Raw genomic sequence first — 25275 nt, forward strand, 5'->3', positions numbered from 1 at the left:
GTATATTTTTAAACTATATGTATGTTTATAGATATTTTATATTTTATGTTTATATTTATATGTGTATGCACACACATATACATATAGCTCAGGAACCCATTAATCAGTTACACTGGTATATTATTTGCTCCAAGTAAACCAACTAAGTAGGTTGATAAGTCTCCTGGTGATAAACTTACAAAGGTGTGTCTCAAGACACCTTTTTGGCAAAGGCAGACCTTGGTCACAGCTGAGCATATGTGTGAGTATCTGCACTCTACCCAATGCAATGATAAGTTGGACTTTACAGAGTAAAAGAATGAAATGGCAACAATACTTACGTGTGTTCCTGATACATTTGAAGCCAGAGGTGAAAATAGGTACTGGTAAGGCAGCACCGTGGAAGGCAGGGAAAATCTCTGTAAACAGACAACGTTCTCAGTAGTTGGGCCACATTCTCTACTTAAACCCTGTTAATCCCTTCAAAAAGGCAACTGTAAATACACGCATACCAATACGTATGTGGGTACATAGCAGGTGAGGAGGGGATGACGTGTGGAAACCCCCTGAACAGCCAGTAGAAAAAATGAACAGGAAAAACAAGTTCTGAGCATACTGTTTTAACATGGTGAAGTACAACTTGCTTACCCAAATTCACAGCCTCTCCGTTCCCATTGAACTCATTATGGATGGACAGGAAGGAAGGAGAGGCCAGCAACTGGAGTCTCAGCAAGTAGGCTTCCCTGATCCATGAAGAGGAAAATAATTAGCAGATTAGAAACTTTCAGCAAGCTGCAGATAGCCAAGGGCTCATTGCATGAAGATCAACATGATCTGGGTCATTTTGCTGACAAGAGTCAGGGTCTGGCATCATCTCACTTGCAGCAGCAAGGGCTAAAAGGTGTTACAATCCTAGAATATCCCAAATTGGAATGGGCACTACAAAGGAGCACCAAGTCCAATTCCTGGCTCCATACAGGACCACCCTCAAATCAAAACATTTATGAAAGTGTTGCACAAACAATTCTTAAACTCCAGCAGGCTCACTGCCATGACCACATCCCTTGGGGAGCCTGTTCCAGTGCCCAACCACCCTCTTGGTGAGTAACTTTTTCGTAACAACCAGCCTGACCCTCCATGCCGTTCCTTCGGGTCCTGTCACTGTCATCAGAGAGCAGAGCTCAGCACCTGCCCCTCGTGAGGGAGCTGCAGGCCGCCATAAGGCCTCCCCTCAGCCTCCTCTTCTCTGGGCTGAACAAACCATCTTCCTCTCTACACCCTTTGCCATCTTTATTGCTCTCCTTTGGACAATCTCTAATAGCTTTAGGTCTTTCTTATTGTGGCAGCCAAAACTTTACACAGTACTCAAGTTGAGGCTCTACCAGCACACAGCAGAGTGGGACGATTCCTTCCCCTGACCAGCTAGCAATGTTGCATGCTCTTGCTGCACCCCAGGATACTGTTGGCCCTTTTAGCAGCCAGGGCACACTTCTGACTGATATTCAACTTGCCACTGACCAGAAACCCCAGATCCCTTTCCATTGGGCTGCTTTCTAGCCTCTTGTCCCCCAGTCTGTAAGCATATCCAAGAATTGCACCATCTCAGGGGCAGAAGCCAGCACTTGTTTGTGTTATGTGAGAACAGGTACAAGCTCAGTGTGGGGAGCAACATAGGACCTGGACTGGGGACTACTAAGAAAGAGTCTGACAGGGAAATCCTACAGAGAAGCACATTTCACTGAAGTAAGGCATTTAATTCACCACTGTGGTCATCTCAGACTTCCATTACCACACCAGACTTCTTTCTGGCCTCAGGAACTGTAGTGTTACCTTCCTCACAGCCAGCATTAAATTGTTCATTATTCTCCTTACGTCACCATTTTATGTCTAGCTTCTAGCTTCTCCATTTCATCCCATGAAATCTGCCTGTCATCTGCCCGTCTTGCCTTCCAAGGCTTTTCTTTACTTCTAATTTCTCATGCAGTATTAAAAGTTCAACTTTAACTTCTAATCAGTCATAGTGCTAGCCCCTGCTAAATATCAAATAACTTCTGCTATTTCCCCTTCAACCTTCCCTCTTTAGAAGGAGTTTCTGAAGCACCTACAAATCTACTGTATTTTTCACCTGAAATCACTCCTTAAAATTCTGCTTTTCTGAGATGCCAACACCAGTCAGGCTGCCAGTGTGCTAAGACTATTACCAACTGGCACACAAAAGAGCAAGTGAAAAGAAGCACCATTTGGGGGATGAAAAGAACCAAAACAAGGAGAGAAAAAGAGGACATGGAAAAAGGCAGCACAGTCTGACAGAAAAACTGCCAGAGAGGCAGGGAACTGTAACCTGAGGACGAGCAGAGGAGCTGGGGCCATGGGAAATAGAAACAGAGTGTAACCTGCTCATATGATGCTGTGGGAAAGGAAGGCTGAGAAAAGGAGTGGACGAGACAAAAAGATTCACTTTCAGTGAAGATTCAGAATAAATACAAGGAAATGAGCACATAAAAGAATATGCAAAACAATCCAATAAATTACCATCGACTTTTAAAGAGGAATGAGTTTAAATGCATTGTGGCCATGAACACAGACCTTACTGTAAACCTGAATTGTCTCTTGTTTACTTCCTGTAGTTGTATCCTGAAAGGTCACGGGGTTTTGATTTATTTATTTTTATTTATTTATTTAAGTATGGCCACTTCCCATAGGTATTTCCAGTGAAGGAACAGTGAAGAATGGCTTTTTCTGTAGGATGGGCAGCTGGGAGCCAGGTGTAGTAACAAGATGGCCAGCGTGACAGGGCCTCACTGGCCTGAACATATCCCCACCGCCCTTGAACAGCAAAGGCCTGGAGATGGTGGCCAGTTCAGCCAGGAGACCAGATCATCAAGGGCAGGCCACGGTGACATGGGCCTGCAGGTGGGCCTAGGCTGGGCAGGGTGGTGGGGAGCTGGAGCCCGGCCCTGCTGCGGCCTTGCTGGGGCAGCAGCTGACAGCTCTGGGGGGCTGACATGGGGTCCTGGGCAGAGTGAGGGGAGCCCCGGTGCGTGGGCAGGGTCATTCAGAGCCCTGTTTGTGCTCTCAGGCCCTGCTTGTGTTCTCTTTATGAGAACAAAATCTGCCCCTTCTGTGTGGTTATGCTGGCAATGGCTGCAGGGTCTTCTTATCTAAACTGTTAATTCAAAATCCTAAACACGTATCAACTGCCAGTTAAACCACTGCAATACCAGTCATGGGAGAGCAACCTCCATCACTCTTTCTCCTAGGGAATTGAGATGCACCTAAGAAATTTGCTAAGGATGAAGAAAGGGAGAAAAGAGTACATAGGAAAAGCTTAGAACATGGTGCACTCTTGTTTCATGGGACACTGGGCCTCAGAATCCCTCTGCCTTTCTTATTATATCATTAACTAGGTTTCTGGCTTCTTGTACATCTTGCAGTTCCCTCTCATATTTATTTTCTCAATTACTGCCATTGATAGCAATGCCTTCCTTGTCATTCAGGTCTACCCACCTCTCTCCCTGCTTTTCACATCCCTGTGTAAACTTGATTCACTCTTTCCTGCTGTTTCACATGGAATAGCATAGCTAAAAGTTTATTCGTAAATTCCTGTTGCTTAACACACAACCCACAGGAAACCTCCTGGTTGCTGTTCATCTAGTTACATCCCACTTGTATTCCCTCCACTAGTATCCCTGTGCCATAACTGATGAGAGTGATGATCTCTCATCCTTTTTTCTACTCTTCCATTCATACAAAGTGTTCCTGCTATAATTCTTTTTCTTTTTTTTTTTTTGGCTCCAAACTCTTCCAGCTATGCCTGTCATTCAAGTGTAGAATCCTCACTTTCAGGTTCCAACACCATTTTGACCAAAGCCATACCTCTAATCTCATGTCCTCCAACTTGCTTTTTTGTTCTTCCTCCAAGACTCCTGTACAGGAATCATGTTCAAATCCATACATTGATGTTTTTGTGCCTATACTTTAACAAAAGTTCTTCTCCTGGAATAGCCTGACAAAACTGTGTAGATGCATTTATCTCTTTCTACACGAACCTAGGCCTATTTTTCCTTTCATTTTGGGTCTCTTCTGTGTTGCAGGATAAGCTGTTTGGCAGAAAGATTGTTTTAGTCTGTTTTCATGAAACATGTTCTTACATCATACACTATGGCACATGAAGCATCAAGTATTAAGAAGTTAGGAAATAGTAGTGTTGAAGTAGCGTGCGAGCTGAATCACAGCATAGATATCTGCTGACTTTAAGCATCACAATCTTGAAACTAAAGAACTTACATTTCAGAGTATTTAACATTACAGTACACTCTAAGTTCAAAATAGTCTTTCTGATCCAGTTACAGGTATGAATGCTTAGATGATATGCAAATCTGTTTCTGAAGCCTGCTTCGGTAGTGAGAAAATTGAGAAAAGTCAATGAAAAGATAGTTGCCCCACACCATGTGGGAATATTCTGGCAGATTAACTCTCATCATAAAACCTCTTGCCTGATTCATTGCACAACTTCCTTTTTTGCTGCAGATAGCAATGATCCTACCGCACAGCCCTAGAGCACCTCAAGAGCACAGCCATCTCCTGTGAACTGGGTGTGTCAAATTGTGTAATTTGTAATTAACAAATTACTGTAATTAACAAATAACTGTAAACAGTAATATCCTGTTTCTTTGAAAAAAATAAGGCATTGAAAAACTAATGAAAAATGTCTTAATGCAGCATCATAACAACATGCACAAAAATCATTATCAGTAGTGAATCATTTAGCTCCCTTGACCAGTCTTGTAATACTCATTCTGATGGAATAACCAATATAGTGGCAGCAGGTTATTTTCTGAACTAACCTGGTGTTGGCAAGGGTGAGACCCAAGCTCATCAGAATTGTCTGCTGACAGCAACAAAATGGCAAGACTCAGGGGCATTGGATGCCACTGCTGGCACTGGTGCAGAGTGGTCCCTCGCACAGCTTGACCCTGCTTCCCTTGCCCTTGCCATCAGCGTGGCCTGTCTGGAGTCTTCCCCTCCCAGGACCCCCAGTGCCACGTCCTTGCACCCCACTCCCCAGCAGCCCTCCAACACTGCATTCCCTTCCTACTAGACATGTATTGGTGTGGGCACCAGTGCTTCTCCCTCAGCCCCCACCCCAGGTGGGCCCCCTTCTTTCCCAGTCCTTGTTTCCAGTCCTCAAGCTTTTAACCCAGTCTCCAGCAAATCCTCACCTCCAAAAGGCATCCTCTTATCGTTCCCTGTCAGTTTGCCCAGCAAATCCTGTTTTCCAGCTTCCCAGATACCCGTTAGATCTCACCCTGATGCCGGTGTTCAGTCTTCCCCATGCGCGAGGCAGGTCTTTGCTGGCTCCCCCTGCCAAACCCCTCCCTTAATCTCCTCAGTCAGTCTCACAGCCCCCCACACCAACCGCAATTCTGAGCCCTGCTCATCAGATCTCTCTCTCCTTCTTCTTCCAAGCCTCCCACACAGCCCCGCTGCTGCTCCTGTATTTAGCTCATTCCAGGCTCTGCTCTCCAGCTCCTCTAGCAATTTTAGTACCTCTCAAGCTACATTGACACATTTTCCTTTCCATTCCTTCCCACATCAATTTTCACACTGCTCATCAAGACAGTTTCTTTCCACTGATTTCATTCTTTCATTCTATTTTGCCAGTGATTCCCAACACTTTCCTAAAACATCTTGCTCATGCTTGCCTTGTTATTTAAATTGGGTGGCTTACTTCTCAGTTTACTTCTCTGTGCCACCTCAGTTAAGCAGAGGTTTCACTGAGAATATACAATATCCCCTTAACCTCATTTTCAAATATTTTTTCCAAGGCCTACAAAGCACTTGGAATTCTCAGGGGAAAGGTCACAAGAACCATTTAATGTGACAAAAAAAATAAAAATAAAATAAAATAAAAATAATAAAAATCACAGTTTCCAAAACAGCCTGTTTAAAAATCTATAAAATATTTTTGCTGAAAGGCTTTTAAAAAATAATATCCTGAGGCAGATATCCAGCATGGAAATTTTCTGTTTAAATACTTGAAATTTGACAGAATCCTATGCAGCCGTAAACTGTATTGAAATGAGATGAATCAAGATGTATATTGACCATAGCAAAGCCAGAAAATGAATGAGAGCCTTTCTCTCTGTTTCAGACACCAGAACCCTTGTAGCATTAACTTCTAGCTGCGTGTTCAATACTCCTGTTCTTTGGAGAGCTTAAGGAATGAAAAATAGCCTGCCAAAATGCCTCTGTAGATTCATTTTATCATGGTATGATTCCAAAAGCTAAATAATAATATCCCGATTTATTTCTTGAGATTCAATGGCAATTTTTACATACACCATTAAAAAAAAAAAAAAAGAAAAAGAAACACCAGCAGCCAAAAAAAAAAAAAAAAACCACCACAGATCAAAGAAATCTTCCGTTTTGAAGATTTAGCTACACTATGAAAATGAAGGCAACGTGAAAAGCTACTAACAATGCAATTTTACCAATCAGACAACCTCAGGGGAGACTACCACCACTCAGAGGAATGAAAAAACAAAAACAAAAACAAAACAACAGAAAATAAAGATTCAGAGAAAGAAAGAGCAGGCCAAAAAGATATGTTAATTCCTTTTACGGCTGGGTCTGCAAAGGAAAGGCAGAAAGGTTTTATCCTCTCCTTACCTGAACTTCAAGTCTGGGCAAAGTGTTTCTGCATCCCCACAGTTGCCTTCCCAGGGGAGCATCTGAAACACTGCATATGTAGGATTTGTCGTCTTTTTGATTGAACACCCGGCAAAAAGATGCAAGTGCTTCCCTGCAAATATTTAGGTGGGCATCTCCAGTTGCACATCACAAAGCAATGTGCCGTGTGTGTCTCTGGGTGTAATAGCAGCATTTAACCACTCCCTGTGTATGGTCTACAGGAGCTGTTGGAGCCTGCCAAGTGCTTCAACAGCAGCCTGCCAAGAGGCTGCCTGCTAAGCAACCAAGAGGGAGGATTGTCGGGAATATGAGGGTAAAGGTAATTTGGTTGAGAGTGACTGTGATGTGATAACGTGTATTTCTTTGGATGAAGAACAAGAGGAAACAGCAATTCACACCCAATGGACTCTCTGCAAGTAGACTCCAGTAAACCCTGGGAAATGGCAGGTAAGTTCTCATGGGAAACATGGCTAAGGCAGAAGGGATTCAGTAGAGTTGGCAGTTCCTTAAAGAAATGATGTTTAGGGTACAAGCACAAACAATCCCACACAGAAGGAGGATAGGAAGTATGGTCAGAGACCAACGTGGCTAAGCAACACGGTCTTCAATGACCTGAAACACAAGAAGGAAATGTACAGAAAGTGGAAACCAGGTCAAACTGCTAAGGACAGGTATGAAAGAATAGCACAAGATGCTGGAAAAAGTCAGAAAGGATAAAGCATAAATTTAACTGCAAAAAGCAATGGACATAAGGGATAGCAAGAAAATATATCTCTAAGGACGAGAAAAACCTAGTGATAAATCTCTTGCAGAAGGCTAAAGTGCATTTTGCATCACTTTTCAATAAAGGGTGACGTGTAATCAGATAACTAAACTCAGTTAAGATAGACTCCACCTAACACAGGAAAATAACAGGTCTGACAATAATTTAGAAAGATTGAAGATCACTTCACCCTCAGGTATGTCTCTACAGTACCTCTCCAGAAGACCCCTGTATTCATCATGAACTGTACCCACCATGTCTCCTTCAACTGATAGGAACCTAAACCCCAGCACAGATACAGAGGGCTATTTTATAGGTAGATAAAGTTAGGTGAAATTAATCCTATCCATAGCGAAGGCTATGCCTGAGTAAGCGCACGAGGATACCTTGAGAACACAGTGAAGCAAGTTCTGAGCTGTTAGCTTCCTGTATGAAAACTCACAGAAGTCACAAGAGAAAACAGAAGAGCTGAACACAGCACTCATCTTTTTTTTTTGTTGTTCTCAAGAAGAGAACAATTCTGGAAAAATACTGGAATAAGTTACAAAAGAAAATATGCATAAACTGGGTAAAGATCATTAAAAAAGCAAGTTGCCAACATGCCAAACATATAAAGCAGTGTCATTTCTATAACAGAGAGGAAGTCTCAAATACAGGAGAAGCAGGTCATATAATGTTTTAATTTTAATGCTACTGATATTGAAGGCTAACATCTTTGTAAGTAAATTATGAAAAAGTGAAATTACTTTAGATAGAGTGCAAAACTACCTAGAAAAATTATTAGTTTTTAATCATTTAGCATCAAACTTCAAAAATGTAATGTGACATTCCAGGTGGGCCTGTTCCAGACCAGGCACTTTTTCACTAATGACTTGGATAAAGGAACCTTGTAGATACTAAAAAGCCTAGACGAATAACACACATTGCATGATATGTTAAATTCATAATGCTCTTGACAAGAGAAAAAACCTATAGGAGAAAAAACAGTGCAATGCACTTGTTTTTAAAAGTGGGACGTTCTGAGTCAAAACAACAGTTTGTAAAGATGCAGGATTGCTAACCAGCAATTAGGCAGCCATTCTGCCAAAAAGGGATAAAGGAGGAGTAGTAAATACATTAATATGTAATGTTCCACTGCTACAAGAATGCAAACTGCATATTAGGAATATAAACTATTCCGTTGTAAGATACAGTAGGGATTCTTCCTATTATATTTATGGCTAGCAGAAAGTAAAGAAAATGGGCAGGTGTCTGAAGACAGGACAGGATGGAAGGAATGATGGAAGGACGCATGGGAGGACAGGAGGACAGAAGAAAGGATGTAAGGAAGGTTAGTTTAAAGAATTGAGGTTTCTTGGTCTAAAGAACAAAAGGCCAAGTGAACACATTAAAATGCTCATCTACATAAGTCACTCATACAGAGGCAGGGATAAAATTATTTTTATCTGTAGTGGATATGAAGTGATGGGCTTAAAAAACAGTGGCATGGAAGTTTACATTATGTATCAATAAAATCTTATTAACAATAAAGATAATGAAATACTTCCTTCATTTCCTAGGTAAAACTGATCCTGTCTTGGAGCTTCAGAATGCACAAGATAACCTCTTGAGGTCTTTTTCAGCCTCCTTTTCTGCAAGTCTGTGTGTGGTTGATACAGTCATATAATTTAGAAACCCTATCTTACCTCTGGAGACTAGATAAATTTCTCAAGTTTTCATGCTAAATTATAGCAAGACAGATTGTTGTTTTGACATAGGGACTCAGAATCAGCAACACTTCTTCCACAATTAGCATGATGCCACCTCTTTTTTTTTTTTTTTTGTACAGTACATCCTTTTAGCTCTCAGGAAATGCGGAGGGTTGTGGCAAAAAGACTGCTGTCTTCCAGAGGATAGTGCGTCTGAGATTCAGTGATTGTGCACGGCACAATTTGCCTCAGGGGACACTTACGATGATGAGACATGGAAGAGTGCTAAATCGAGTGAAGTGAGATGTGGGCAGAAAATATGGAGATATACTTTGTTAGAGGGCTGAAGAATCAGATCGCTGCTTCATCATCTCAAATTTTCCATGTGCTTGTTCTTTATATTAATCAAACTCCAAGTTCATATTAATTTAATAAAGTGTGTTCACTGGGCAGAATAGATTAAATCCTTTTGCCTGTCTTCTACCAAAGACCTAACTTTGTCAGTGTATAGATGTACTTGTCCAAATAACATCATATTGATGACCATCAGAAAGCAAATCTCAGGTGTTTGTTGTACTGATTCATTACAGGAGCTTCTAGGACCATGACTCCATTGCCAGTGAAATACCAGTGTTAGTCACTACCTGTTCTGTCTCTGTAATTCACTTATATAGACACATTCGAGTGATTTTATACAGAAAATTGTGGCCTCCTGAAGTGGTTTGACTAGAAAAGTTGTTTTTCACATTTTATAAAATATTTGAATCAGAAAAAATACATTTGATACTGTTTTCTGACTTTCTGATTTTCTTCTGAATACTGCATTTGTCTGAAATACACAGGATGATTTGGTTCTTTTAAAATCAGTGTAATGTACAACCTAGCATGAGGCTCAGGCTTACCTAATGTGTAATACTACCAGAGTCATACAATGGAAATATTGTTTTCACAAATTCACCATCCTACAATTTTTCACCAGGTGAACTTTTCAGACTTTTCTGAATGAAAGCTTTGGTCCATATTACACCTTGGCTATGGCTGAGAAGGAAGCTGTGCAAAGGAACAAATAAACTAAAGCATTCATTTATTCCATACAAATTTTAAAACTTTAAAAGACAGGGAATACCCTTAAATCTGAAGGCAGTCTGTCTGTGTTCCTGCTTCAGCACAGACCTTTCAACTAACCGCCTCCATCTAAACTCACCATGCGATATCAGCGTTTGAACCCCACAAGTGCCATTTTACCTGTGCTCCTGAGCCCATCTTCCAGTGAAATTAAGGTGTAATAAAATGTAAGTTTGATAAAAGAAACTTAAAAATTCCGAAGTCCAAGTTCCAGCATGCAAAACAATGACTACAGTGAGGGGAAAATCCTTGTTCTTTCGAGATAAATAATGCCCATGATATTTTCAGATAAGAGGGATTTTGTGACATTGTAAACTGTTTTATAATATCAGTATTCTTATAAGGATGCAAACATGAGAGGTGTTAATTTAAACCATTCTAATTAGTAGCAACATTATCTAAAACTAAGTAATAGTTAAGATAAATCACAGCTTCCCCACAACTTCTACTCCAAAAAGAAAAGAAGCAGTAGCAGTGTCTGAGTTTAAGATAACTAACATAGCCCTGGAAAAATATAACTACTTGAAGCCCTGCATTAATAATCTCTGGAAAGGTCAGCAAACCAAAAAAAAAGTAAAATGAAACATTTTTTTGAATGAAAACGAAACATTCATGAAACATAAATGAAACATTAGTCATTACTGAACAGTTATAACTTTATTAGTTTTGAAATTATTAACACTTCACTGATTTGTCCACAGACTCCAGTTCAGCCAAAATATGGCAATACGATGAAAATAGAGTCTTTAATGGGACTATTCATAGTTATTTTAAAAATGAGAAGTGATATTGTGTTGTACAGCAAGAATACGGGTTGTACAACTGCCACTAGGAACACAAAGGCCTGGGGCGCAGTTACCTTAGCAGACAGGTGAACGTCTGTACGAATGAGGGAGGAAAATGGCAGAAGCACTTTTCAGTCACAGTTAAACGGCACATTTAGAAGTGTCTTTTGCTGCACTGAAAGGGGAGGAATGCTTAAATGTATGAAGCATGCCTATGGTTTACATTTATGTGCTTACTCAGAGAACCTGTGAATGCAGTTGACTAAAATTTCTAGCCACTGAAGCACTCCTGGCACACATGTAGCCGGGGAGGAAGAAAAAAAAAATCCTTCAATTTGATTTTCTTTGTTTCATGTTTAGAACTATTGGTATTTTTCAAAATATAAAATTAAAATAATAATAATAAAGCAGCGAAAGAGAAAAACAAACTAGTAATTAATTTGTATTCTCAATAAGCCTTAACAGCCCCCTTTGAAATACTGCAAAACCTGACAAATTAAGGAGGCTTACTAATTCCAGAACATTGCATAGCACTCATACTACAGGTGAAATTGCTCAAAAGTTTAGAAGTTTATTATGAGAGGATTTTCAAAAGTTTCAGGTTTTGATACATAAGAATGTAAAAGGAGAGAGTATTCTGAAAAAAAATGCAATAATGAAATGACAGGGAAGGAATAAACTTTTTTGCATTTTTGTATTCTCTGTATGCTTTCACGAACAGAAGTCCCTGCACTAGTATAAAAATGATTTTTATGACAACCCACTGATAGCTAAGAATTTCAGAAGTTTGAAAGGGCAAAAATTCTTGTGCTTTAAGAGGATTTTTTAAAGGTTTTACAGCTACATATTTTTTTTTTTTTAAAAAAAAGGATAGCAAAGAAGAATCTGAAGACATTAGATAAGATTGTGTGTATTTATGATTTTCCTTTCATTGCAATTAAGGCAATGTAAAAAAATAACAAAATACTTACAATTGCAATACTATTTCTGCATCTGAGAAGATATTTTTGAAAGTCAGCTCCATTTGACTACATTAAACCTAAACTCAGTATCTTTTAAAACATAAATAAGAATACAAATGCTCTAATTGTCTTGCAAAACACCCAGAAGGGGTGGGGGTGGGGGAGTCGTACTAGTATTCTAAAGCAATATGGGGAAAAAGAAGACAAAGTACCTCTACATTTTCTGCCTCTGAAGCCTCCTGTCTGGATGCAGCTTTCACAGCTCTGGCTGAGTTTGCTTTCTGTTTACTTAATGCCTTAGCTCAAATAAAAAGAAGGTGTACCCTTGCATACTACATGTACAGCACAACCCCTTCAGCTCTAACAAAGATGTAAACAGAAAATGAGCCAGTCCTACAGATAGCATCCTGCAGACTGTGACTGCATCTTTGTTACAAGAAGGAAGGAAACTGTACAAGGCAAGCTGGACTTTCTGAGCCTGACTCAGTACCTGCTGACACTAATTCAGTCTCTCGCTGGGCTCACAAAAGCTCTAGGTGTGACTCGGACACAGAAGCTCCCTGTAATTCTGGAGCAGCAGCTCTGCCAATGCTTGTCTTTTCATTCCTTTCCACGTTTTACCTCAAAACTGAGATTCCTCAGCCAGCAATGAAGTTTGGTTCTTAGTTTGGGTTATGAAAACCAGGCTGTGTCACTAGACCTGACGGACAGCCCGAAGGAAGACCTGTATGGCTGATAAAGAAAAGGGCAACATCCCAAGAACAAAGTCCACAGCATGATGTTGATGTGTTTTGCTCCTGTAACACTGCATAACACTATGATAACCAGTAAAGGACACAATAATGCAAATGGTTTTCCTGATAACATTTACACTTCAGTCAGAAATTGTTGGCTACTATATGTTTAAACAAGAAAAAAACCACAGCCCAAGTTCACTGGAAGTCACTCCCCATCATATTCATCGTTATTTAGCTACTAATGGATGATCAACAGGTATTTCTGGAAAGGCTGCCAACCTTGATCAAAATGGTTTCTGTTTCGTTGTTGTTGTTTTTTTTTAGTTGTTTTTAATGTTTTTGCTTTTCCATGATACAGAATCTGTCCTCAGCTCTTCTGTCTCATCTCACCACCAGTCTTATCTTCTTCAGAAAACATTTTCACCTTTTTCCCAGATTGAATTTGCCTAAACTCAGTCACCAGCCCTAGAATTGTGTTAAACACTTCTCCAACTAGATTGAACAGGGTTCTGTCATTAACCTTTGGTTTGTGAAGTCGGACAAAGACAGGAATGAAAACAAGTCAAGAACAGCTTGGATGACTTTGAAACGCACTCATTATAAACGCATTTCAAGCATTTGGGTTATTCTTATGATTCTCCAAGTCTTCAACATCTTCCATAAAGGACCAACAGATGTATGGGAGCTGGCATCAGGAAAGAGCAGATGGCAGTAGCACAGAGAAAACATCCAGCTTCCTTAAGTCAGTGTTTGCAATGCAGCATTTTCCAGATATGTAACACACAGGTGCCTCAGGGGCTGGCTGCACTCTCTCTTGTCATATGAGATCTCGTAGCAGGCGTTAGCTTTTAGTCTCTTCTATCACTGATCTTTTAAATCAATGATCCGCACCATAATATGCCCTGATCTTGCTTCGGAAAGATTACACAAATTCTACATTTAATTGCAAAAAGTATTAAGTAAAAAAAAAAATCAAACACATTCTCAATCTGAACAGCAAAATTTGGGAAAAAAATACAAGTAACTGAAACTCCTACAAATGGAAAAAGTTGCACACATTTTAAAAAAGGAGTGTCTCTATATGGTACCGTTTACCTCCATACGTGGATAAACATTACCGTACCCACTCACACTGTAGTTCAGAAGAATAATATCAGTTACAAACAAACTGGTCTATGATTTGTCCAAACCAAACTAATGAAAATGTGTGATATATGTTTAAAATCTAGTGGAGATAGATTTGTAAGTGCAGGTGTGTCTCAAACAAACATTTGGCACGGAGAAATCCTGGTCACAGTCAAACACAGGGTGATCTTCAGCACTTGATCTTGGGATAAGATTTTCCATGTAAAAAAATAAAATTACAATAATACCTGTATGTGGTACTGATATGTTTGAGTGCCGTGGCAAACAGTTGAAATGATAGGGTTGCCTAATAAAAGGCTGGAAAGACCTCTGTAAACAGATGGCAGGATTAGGGACTGGGCTGTGTTCTCTGCATAAACTCTGCTAGTCTCTGCGTGGTTGATTCACCATCTAGATTTTCAATAATTCAAAGCTTTTTATACTTGATTATTTAAATATGAAATGCAAAATAAAGTTTGGTTTGGGCTAATTTATGATTGAAGTCCTTCAACAGACTTAAAAACAAACTTCTGATGCCCTGATCTGTTTTTTTTTTTTCTTTCCAGATAAGGTAGAGAAGAGAAAGTGACATACACTTGCCAGACACAAACAAATCAATTATATTAATTAAAGAACAAACAAACAAATAAATAAAAAGCATAATATATGCAGAAAAGCCTTCACAGTAACTCAGAGTAGAAGCTGTTATCTAACTGGTTAATACAGCTCAAAACAAAACAAACTCCTAATTAGATTCTTGCCCTTCACGCATCAGTTATTACTACTGCTTCTTCTCAGGCCTTGATAAATTCAGTCTTACCCTGCTGTAGTCACTAATTCAACAGTCTGTCATGTCCTGTCCACTCTGTGCCTCTCCTTTCCATCCTACATTTCAGTCACACCAAGCATCAATTGCTCATCTTTGCTCTGAAGACCCTGCGTGTCTTCGCTCTTGTATCATCAGAAGCTCAGCACTCACAGCTGCAAGACTTTCAGAGTGATAATATATTACAGGCTGTCCTGAAGTCCAGGTAAATGAAAACCACAGCATTTTTCTTAACTAGATTGTTTCTCTTATCAAAGATACCAGATCAGTACGGCATGATCTACCCTCCGGAAAAATGTATGCTCCCTTTTATTGTCCCACCTTAATTCTTTCCTCTAAGATCTGTGCTATAGCTTTGCACACTGTTGAGTCAGACTAATGGCCCCATTGTTGCCTGGATCAAGTTTACTGCCACTCCTGACCCTTCCTGAATACAGGTACAGAATCTGCTAGAAGAGTAACTGATAGTCCTGTAAAGGCATGATCCGAAACAGTCCAGAGTGGGTGGATTGAGCATGGCCCATTCCGCACAGGCACTGGAAGAACTTGCACGCTAGGGTCTGGGTTACAAATAATCATGCTGAGAAGCAAGCCACATTTCTCCAAACACTTATTTGACCAAAGCGAGCTGTTTCCATACATCAGAAAGCCAAATGCATTCTCCAAAGTACCATAGCTTTTCAAAGACAAGTCACCAAATGTTATTGTCAATGTGGGCAAAATGTCTGTGTTCCCCAGATTCATACTCAAATACTTGAAGTGTTTTGCCTGGGTTGAATAAATATATATATATATATAATCCACTTATTATTTGAACTATTAAATGCCATCATACAGGCTTCCATTTCCAATTTTCTGCTTTGCTGGTCTTTAAAACAATTTGGTGTGCTTGTGACGATTATCTCAGGAGTAATATCCCCATATCCAAAGTTCTGCCATTTCGTGTGTCCACATACTAAAATAACTGCATGTGCATCTGACCAAGTAGAGATATTTCATGTGGGTTTTGAATTTATGCTTTAATAGAGGCTTAAGTATGTAAGTTACCAAACAAGGCACAGGCATTTTTTTTATGGCCCAGAGAGAGACAGAACAGGGTAGGGCAGAGGACCTTACTCTTTCAATATATGAAAAGTATGAAATGCTCTAACAGATGAACTAGTGGCACCAAAGTTTCCAGCCTGGGCAGGTGTAGGTAAAACTCTCCTAATGGGTGTTTCCTTTCTCTGGAAGAATTGACCCTCTGGACATTGGAAAACTGTAATCTCTGTGGCCTGTTTACTCCTTTACAATGTGCTGAGAAAGCTTAACAGCATCAGTAATTAACTGATGCAGCTGAATTTCATAGATCTTCAAAAGAACATCTATGAATTGTTCTGCTTGTTTACCTGTACATCAGCTGAGTTTGTTAACTAGTATGTAGATGTACAAGCATCTCGTTCAAGCCTGGATATAGCAAATTTTACATCCTGAAAATAAATGTCCCCATGAACTGGGAAATTCACGTCTAAAATGCATTTTTCTGCCTTTCTGGGTGTTTACACCATGCTCCCATAGGCAACCATGATTTTGCTTGACTTGTGCTTTTAAAATGACTCTTCCAACATCCATTTGATCAGCTCCGTCTAGTCAAATCTATTATGTTTTAAGATTACTCAAGCGATATTCTTAATGCCATTGTATTACAGGAATGTTTCTGGGCTTAAGTATGTATCCAAAAACTCATTTATAAAAGAGGTCATATATTTTAGGGTAGCTAGTAAACAGGTAGAGCAAGAAATAGTGCCAAGCATATAGCAGGAAATATCAGATAAACTTAATCATATGCAAGGGGTTGTTTTCAAAGAAAAGTCCAGGAATGTTACATCTGAAGAAGTTACAGACTTAAATCCTCACAGGCTAAGAAAATTTGATCAAATCTGTGTTTTACTTTTTTTTTTTTTTTTTTTTTTGCAAGAAGAATTGTAATATTCCAGTGATTCGATTAAACCTTTATTTATATTCTAACATTGTTTTAATGCTTAACAATTTTTCATGTTAACTTGCAATGAGGGAGAAATAAATTTGTTCTTGCAGTTCTTCCTGTTAGCTTCTAGCTGTATGTATACATTATTTATATGTATGTGTGTGTACTCAAATTCTTTTTCATACAGTTCAATACTCTCTGACATTTCTAAAGGAAAAATTGTACATTTTCTTTATTCATTTACTCTCTCATGGGGAGAGGGCACAAGAAACATCCTACAGATTAGAGACTTTCTACAGAGAAATCAAGACATTTTTACTGTCTGAAATTCTGAAATGTAGTGGTCTTTACTTTTAAGTTGTAAAATAAGCTAAATATAACATAAATTCAAGATACGATTGTCTGAGGGCATTAGCAACACAATACGGAAATGTCTCTGCAGGCACTCAGCGCAAATAACACTGGCATTTAATCAGCACCTGTATTATTTCTGTAGGCAGGAGTCTAACTGCTGACTCCTGATTTAGACCAAAGCACACATTACATGTACCCAATTCTACCACCAGGTACCGATGTACAGAAACCCTTTAAAGTTTGTCAGAGTAGTCTCGCAATAATTTAATACTTTCTCTTTGTTGAAAATGGGAAGTTTGTAGTGGTCTAGTTAAAAAGTGAAAGGTTTTTACATTAATGTATTTCACTCTATGGTTTCCTTTATTAAGTTTCTCAGGGTTGCTCATTGAACTGGTGAAAAAACACACAATACTTTATTATTCTCATATGGGGTTGGTCGTCTTTGGCACAAAAAATAATTTCCTGTTCCTTTACACAGATCCTTCAGGTGTACCTGAAGGACATTTGCATCCACATGGAGCTCTGTTCAGTCACCCTCGATTACAAGGAGAAGCCATTGCTCTCATAAACTCTCCATATTATTCAGTAATAGGTGGACATTTCTACTAAAAAGCTGATAAAGCAATAAAGTTTGATTAAGTTTCAGAGTTAGTCATCTAAAAAGCAGTTTTTTCTGATTGTTTTTTCTGGCTGTTTTTACTCTGTAGCCATCATTCTGGAAATGTTTTGTACACCGAGTCTAATACCTAGAAATACTGGGATTTTATTTTTTTTTTGGAATAGTAAGGCACTTCTTGCTCTACAGACATACCTTGAACAGGGAGAACCATTCAATGGCATTACTAACTGTAACCTTTAAGAGTACATACGTGAACTCTATTCATATACAATCTTAGCCATAACACTACAATAGGAACAAGCTTCATATAAAGGAAGAAAAGGTAATCTAAGAACAGGTGCGCTCAGGCTTGTGTATATTACAGCATATGAACAAGCAGCAGTTAAGTGTATCAGTATTAGCCGAAGTGTTCTCTCTGTTGTTCAGATAAATTAATAATCTGGCTCATTATCCACAGGAAAAGGACATAGGAAAAAGCTACTGAAATAATGGTCAGTTCCACCAAAATTTCATAGTCCAAACCGATTACTAATTACAAAATTAACCTTATCTAATAATCACCGTTACTGGATGTTACGCTACTGTTTTTTTCCAGACCAAGTTTCCTTGGTCTACGTAGGCCAAGGAAGCCATGTTCAGTTGTGGAATAATTTTATGTTCAACATCTGGGTCACAAACAAACAAGGACTGAGGTTCAGTACAGTACTGAATTACTAGCCCATACACCGATGGTTTTGCGTTATAATGAGGACCTGACACCATGCTCCTGGGTTGGGGTGCATGGGACAACAAGCTGTTCACTAACGCTGTGGCTGAAAATTATAAAGTTCTGAGAAACGTAATCTTAAGCTGTTTTCGAATAAAAGACTGCATTTATTGATGTTCTGATATGGTTTGTTCAATATTGGACACAGCACTTGGAGAAAGAAACCAAGCTAAAGAGCACTCAGAAGAGAACTATGTGTGATTAAAAGTGTCCCAAGGCCCTTTGATAGAGGCTTGTAGAAGTTATGGTTGTTTGGCTTAAAGAGAAGACTGAGATGAAGCAACAAACGGTCTTTAGAGCTATAAAAATCATGTTCACAAGGTCAAGGCAATGATTGGTCACATTTGGAAAGGAAAAAATATGGGTCTGAACTACAGAGAGAAAAAAGTTAAATATTAGAAATAAACTTGGAGTGGTAAGGTTGGTAAAGCCCAGCCAAAGACTTTTCAAGTTGGCTGCAGATTCGTTGTCTACTGGAGCTAGTTTGGCAGTCGACCTACATGTCTTCCTGCCGTGTTCTACGATTTTAGTAAACCAGCTTGCACAGCTCTATTTGCAGGCTGTGTTGTTTCCAGCCCCAGCTTATGCAGCCATGTAGCTGCAGCACAGCTGTCTGGAGAACCCTCATTACATCTCCACACAAAGAACTGTTTGGCCCCCCGAAACCTATGACAGAGACCAAAGCTCTGCTCTATTGCAGAGAGCTCACACCCCCAGGGTTGCTGTTTCTTCACCCCTGACAGTGAATACTGCACCACATATGCAGCAGTGGCCAGGAACAGCCAGAAAGGATGCCTTTCATCCTCAAGGCCAACAATGGCTAGAGGAGTGCTTCCAGAAGTCTGGAGGGCACGCATTAATCTTTCAGAAGATAAATCTTTTTTTCCCCAGCTTTTTCCCAATTAAGTCAAAAATTAAATAAATTAAATTAATTTCAGAGAGCACCCTCTGTTTGTGCTACGCAACACATAAAGAGAATGTATTAACAAGACAGAAGATTCAGAACATGCATGATATGAATGCCACAGAAGACTTGGGAATAAATAAATCTGTAACTGCCTTGCACCCACCTCTTCGAATTCCACAAAAAGCTTAGCCCAAGTTCACTGCTGTGAAGCACTAATGTATAATTTGGTTTCTCTCGTTGCTGTAAGTTGGACCACTCTGGAACTGGCTGGCCACCAGTGAGAGGAGAGGAGTTCTGCCAGCTGTGGCTGAACTGCAAAAAGTGCTGGCACCAGTCAGTATAAGCATAATCAGAAAGCTTCTGATAGTGCTCTACTAGCTGTGAAAATGCAGTAATCAATAGTGTGGTTGCCAGAAGTTAGTGTGATCTTTTATTACCACCTATTTAGTATGACTGTAGTGTAGGTGAACAGTGCTTGGATCCCAGCCCTCAGGCAATAGCTCTTTATCTACCCACAAAGCCAGTTCACTTTTATTTGAAGAAAATAAAACTTCTCCTTGACTCAACTCTATCCCAACTTTTTTTCTAAACTGAGATCAAAGCTTCCCAATAGCCTGGATGATTTACTTTGATATTGCATTCTCTGCTCAAATCCTGCCATTGTGCTGATAGGCAATGAGTCAGTCAAAGACTACACAGTCAACAGAAAAAATTCCAGAAAAGTTGGTCAGAAGGGGCCTCTGGAAGTCACCTTGTCCAACCCACCACTTGAAGAGGTACAATCACCAACACCAGATCTGGTCAGCTTTGTCTGGTCAAGGCCTTAAAATCTTAAGGACAGCTAGAAGGTGCTGCAGGAGGAGGGTACCTGGCCTACCACCCACAAGGGAAGACTGACTTGTGAAACTGCTGCCTGCCTGCTCCTGCTGCTCCTGGCTTCTAGTGGCAATACAACTCACAGTGCTTGTGCTTTCTCACTGGGAACACTGCACTAAGAAGTATTAATGGTAAGAAGACAAAAGCCCTTGGACACTGTTCTGGACACAGGTATTTCTACTCTGTAGTTTGTGTTACAGCACAAGGGTGTTTCAAGCCGCTGCGCAAGACAGTGAGTGTGTTCCCAGTATGTCTGCATCACTCTCTCCTACCGAGAAAGGTGGCACAACAGCAGTGTTACTCTGATCTACAGCACAAAGGTTAACTTAAACATCATTTACTGTTGCAATGCAGAAAACAAAAATCCAGGAAAAGTCTGGGTATTCTGACTTAGAAGACATACGCTTTACCACTGTCCTTCTTTAGAAAACCAAGAGATAGGAAGAAGAAAACTACCAAGGAAAATTTATCTTTGAGGACCTACATAGCTGTTTGCATTAGCTGTACGTTTATCATTGCTACTGTAAAATCCTAGAACAAAGTTGATCATTCAACACAAATATGAACAAGGCATACTAAGATGCGAAGCAATATTAGACAATGCTATTTAGTCTGTTTCATTGTAATAAAGTTTCAATCTAAACGATTGTTCCAAATTATGAGTTAAAGCCTCATGAAGGGTCACAGATGAGGCTTCACTCCTAGTAGAAGTGTCAGATTCAGTGAAAATAGGACAGTGTGACCAGAAGTGCAATCAAAGATGGGGCTGTCAGCTAGAGGGTTTGGAAACTTCTAATGAGTTTTTCCCGACACTCAAAGTTATTAATCCCATTTAGGAGGGATCAGTGCACACTCACTAGATCCAGGCAAGTTCAGGAAGGGATTGTGCTGAGTGAAGTCTTGCCAATAATCCTAATACATGAGGAAAGTAGTGCAACAATAGTATCTCTGGTAATAGTCACCCAAGCCTTTACTCCTGACCCCCTTCACCTGTTCCCATACGAGAAAACAAGTTTGTTGTTGTTGTTGTTTTCCTGTTTGGTTTGGTTTGTCTGTTTGTTTTCCCAGAGAAACTTGCTGAGAAAGTCCCTGTACTTTTCTTAACGCCAGCACTGTTATTATGCCGATTTCAGAGGCAGGGGTGTATCTGCATGTGACTCCTCGGGACCATTTCCATAGCCTCTTGCTGTACATCTGTGAACAAACTGATGAGTTAAACCAAATTGCACGTACATTGTGCAGTGCCAGTGATAAGGTTTTATAGCCTTAAACAGCACTGAAAGTGTACAGTGCTTACTACTGAGGCCAATTAGCACTTTACCAAACAAACTTCCTGACGGGCTGTGCTAAGAAGTCCAGATCATCTTTAATGAGCCTCCCACATCCAGATAGAGAACCTTGGCTACTCTGCAGCTGGTGTTTGCATTTCGGGTGGCCCTTCCTCACCATCTTACACCTGCTCCTGAGAAGAGTGAGCCAATGTACCACAGAGCATAGCCATCAAGTACCTGCAGCCTGACAGAGGGGCTGCCTTGGTCCCATACACAGCACCCTCCAAGTACTAGAGTGCCAGGAAGCTGACTAAGCCAATTTAATTACAGGGAGATTGATTTGCAACATCCCATCGGCGATAGTGAGGAAAAGCAGTGAAATCAAGGGCTGGGTATGCACAGCCAGTATTCCTGATGGGAGCTGGCAACAGTGTGAGGAGGGAGCTTTCTGAGGAGAACGGGAGTGCTCTTGGCAGGCTGATTTCAAAGAGAAGACAAGCTAATATGTTTTGAACTGTCACCACAGAGCTGGCCTGGAAATCAGTGTGTTACAGGTGGGAGGTAACTGAAGAATCCCTTCAAAGATGCAGAGAATGTTTCCTCTTTTTATCACCCGTGTTTCACAAAAGTAGTCCTTTTTCTGCTGCCACAAACAGTCCTTAAACCTTTGCAGAAGAATGGGAATTTGCACCAGTAGCATGCAGTATAATACATAAGCAATTGCCTGAGAAACTGGGGAAGAGGGTGAATAAGGAAGAAGAAAGAAAATATATGACTGAAAATATATAAAAAAGTATCTTCCTACACCAATAAAACAAAATAGGATGTGCTTTTGCCCACAGATTCAAAAGACTGTATTTGAAGTCTTAGGAATTTGTTCAAGTACTTATTAAACAACAATTTACCTACTCAGTGTATATGACTGCTTAGGGCAACCTTTACTACTGTTTATCACTTCATATTGACATGCTTGACAAACATTGAGGAATTTATAAAATCCTCTAAAACAAAACAGGATTCTTGGGCCTACAGAAAGATCAAATGATCTCCTCTAACATGTCTGCCTAACATGCAGATTGGACCTGGGATGTGGCTCAAATGAGTGCAAGCATCCTGAAAGTATTATGTTTTTTCCAGACACTCATATCAGATCACGGCCTGAATAACATCCTTGCAGATGCCCAAATAATCTTTGGAAAACAACTGAAAATGGTAGTGATTTCAGGTATTTAAAGATAAATCTTTCCTTCCCATAGTGAAACTAATAAAGTACGGCTTTCACCTGCTGTTCCTTCGAAGCAACAAACAAGTCTTCTTCTGAAGGAGCAAGTGGCATCATCTTCAACTTAAGAAGTTCCTAGCCACTGACTATAGTGGGGAAACAACATTTGAAGCAGTTCGATTTCTTTTGCCCCTCTTTTAAAGATCAACTATTGTCCTTTTAGGACACAATACAGAGGTAAGATGAAGCTTTGAGCTAGCACGATCAGTTCAAGGCTTATGGAGGCTGCACCATTAGTACTAGAAGCATGCATGTTTTTATTATGCGCCCAGTATAATTGCCTGCTACAAATTCTTTGCTAGCAAGCAGGGCACCATAGCTCCGTGCTGCTTCTGTCATTTTGATTCAATATCATTTCCCTTTTCTTCACAAGAACAGAGCCTTGTCTCAAAAGACTGCTGGTTCTTATCTCCTGTGCCCTATTTTTGCTCAGATTTTTGTATAATTAACACCACATAAGAAGGTAAAGTAACAGCCCTGTAGACACATCTACCAGTTACACTGAGATGCAAAAATGATTCTCCAAAAGTCTTGTATTTCCTCACCTAAAGCAAGAATTGTTGGGCATTCATTAGAAATTCATCATTTTACTCATGTTCACAATGTCTGTACAACTGAGGGGAAAAAAAAGATCAAAGCTGCACCTATGCTGCTGAGAAGCATTTGAACTCAGGGTGCCTGCTATGGCCTGGTACACATAGCCCAGTAGGAATTTCACTGGTCCCCACATGGCTGGCAACATCAAGCACTGATAGAAAGGTCTTTGCGACCACTGCAAGAGATCCTGGTTTGTTTTTCTTCCTTAACATCACTACTGGAAGCACACATGGATAACCGGATTTTTATTGCCATATGTACTCCTGGTGAAAAAGGCACCCTGAGGCACCTGTACAAGAAGGTACTCTTAGTTTTCCTGTCAGAAATCTCAGGAAAATTGAAGATCTAGTCCCAATGGTTCTTCTAGAGGAGTAAAACACGTTTATTTTGCTATCAAGACTGTCCTAGAAGGTGAGGGTTGGGCCCCATACTCCAATATGCTCATCACCTTATCTGATATTAAGCATGGTCTCTGTACTATCCTAATTTGAAGCAATACGGCTAACAGAAACAAACTCATACGGAGGATCTGAGCAATCACCACATATTTTTAAGCATGCTTAAATACTTAGGAGGCTCCAGAACAGTAATTCTCAGTCATCCTGATTTTAATCCCTATACTCTGTTTAAGACAGATACCAGACACCCAAGAAGTTTTCAACCAGAAAAAAAAAAAGGAAACAAGTTTGATAGAGATTTCAGACTCTGTTAGCATGGAGCTGGCTGAATATTGGTTTGGGAAGGCAGTCAAAAAAATAAGAAGCAAAGAGATGAGAAAGTCTGCCCTAAACATAGGCCTCCCACACTTAAAGAAAATCCTGAAGCAGTACAACACTGGAGATGCCTACCAAAAAGAGGTGTGAAATGGAAAATTATCTTAGTCTTCATTTATTCAGGAATGTATGAAAGATGTATTTACACACAGAATTAGACAATTTACATATCTACCTCTTCTGCCAATTTTTCTCCCTCCTACATAATTTTCAACACTGGCATCTCTCTGTAACAAAAAACGGGGGGGGGGCGGCGCCCCCCGGGGGGTAGGATAGGATAGGGTAGGATCCTGAATCTGATGTGCTCAAAAGCTGTAGTATCTGGGTTTCTCCTGGCTTAGCTATCTTATAAAATCTAAAATTATGTGTAGTCAAGAAAGCCAATATAACATCTTTAAAATTTTGTAGTGTAAATAAATCATCCGAATTTGTCTATTAATCTACGAGATATTAGATTCTGTTTGGGGAAGAAAAGGAAACGTCTTGATAAAATAAAACAGAAAAAGAATTAGAGATAAAGTACTCTAATGTTCAAGGAACCACCAAAGCAGAAAAAAATACATTTTAAAAATATAGAACATACAACAATTTACAAATCACGGTTTTTAGCATAAGGTATGTGGGAAAGAGATTTAAGAATTACAAGTGATCACCCCAGGCATAAATTAGGTAGTTCAAGTGACCACAAACAAATATGAAGTAAAGTTTTCATCTATCTTGCTTAGAAACAAGGAAGAAATTAAATACATCTACTCACCCCCGTACTTATTCAGAGCCGTACAGCTTTGTGCTGGTGATTAGATAATAAAACTGCAACCTCTCCTCAGTCCAGCGTTTCTGGGATGAAGCCTGTGTTTGCAGGGAAGCTCCCACCTCCAGACCACCAGGCAGCAAGGGGCTCCGTGGGTCGTCAGGGCCTGTCCGACCACCCCCTGCCAGACATGGAGGCCATGTCCCACCACAGGCCTAGGCCAAACAGGCCCAGCTTCATGGTGCTGGGGCCAGGCCAGAAAAGCATCTCACAGGGCGAAGGCTGGGGCTGGGGCCAGCTCCAGTCAGGGCCACAGGGACAGGCCGCATGCAGGGGACACGTCTTGAGGTTCCAAGCAAGAGGCACCAGAGGCACAGCTGAGCCAGCGGATCAGCAGCCCTCCAGCACGATACAGCCCAAGCAGGGGCTG

General features: G+C 40.2%; 1 long non-coding RNA gene across 1 annotated transcript; it reads right to left on the reverse strand.

Moving 5' to 3' along the window:
• Window positions 1-326: 326 nt before the first annotated feature.
• LOC118168276 lies at window positions 327-5843 on the reverse strand. The gene is made up of 3 exons (XR_004751460.1): window positions 5202-5843; window positions 628-722; window positions 327-398 (listed from the first exon to the last, which is right to left on the reverse strand). It is a non-coding gene; the product is annotated as an uncharacterized LOC118168276 (long non-coding RNA).
• Window positions 5844-25275: the final 19432 nt, after the last annotated feature.

This window comes from Oxyura jamaicensis, chromosome 5 (assembly GCF_011077185.1).
Source record: "Oxyura jamaicensis isolate SHBP4307 breed ruddy duck chromosome 5, BPBGC_Ojam_1.0, whole genome shotgun sequence".
NCBI lineage: Eukaryota > Metazoa > Chordata > Aves > Anseriformes > Anatidae > Oxyura > Oxyura jamaicensis.